Here is a 605-nt window from a genome sequence, read left to right on the forward strand (position 1 = left end):
GTAGGTGTCTACTATTTCGCCGTGCCTGAGCGCGCGAAATCTCAGCCCTGTTATTCGTAAAATATAATCGCTTCCCGTTTAAAAACTATTATAGCCTCGACATTTTTGTATTAGGATTTTCGTCTTGAAATGTTCTAAGGAATCTGCCATTAAGAGTAAGTCCGTTATTTTTAGGACACCCTGTATAATACGTTTAAACATCATACATTATTTTTTAAAAAATAAATATTGAAAAAAAGAATATCTTCTTCTTATGATAGGACGATGTCTTGTCTTTACTGCCTTTAAGTCTCTTGAGACGTTGACGTCCATCATTCGCGCCACCTTTTGGGCGGTCTTCCGGGTAGCCGTGTGTTATTAGGTCTTTCTGATTTGGCCCACTTGGCCAGTCGTCCTGAATTCATTCGGTCCACATGATCTCTCCAATTCCGACGTCTTAACCTCGCTCATCTTACCACGTCCTGAATTTTGCAGTTCTCTCTGATTATTGTTCTTCTGACTCTATCGCGGAGGTTGATTCCTTGTATCCGTCTGAGTATCTTCATCTCCGTAGTCCTCATTATTCTTTTTGTTTTGAATGTATCGGCTTGCGTTTCCGCTGTATA

Source organism: Formica exsecta, unplaced genomic scaffold (assembly GCF_003651465.1).
Source record: "Formica exsecta isolate Colony F162 unplaced genomic scaffold, ASM365146v1 scaffold1024, whole genome shotgun sequence".
In the NCBI taxonomy this organism is placed as follows: domain Eukaryota; kingdom Metazoa; phylum Arthropoda; class Insecta; order Hymenoptera; family Formicidae; genus Formica; species Formica exsecta.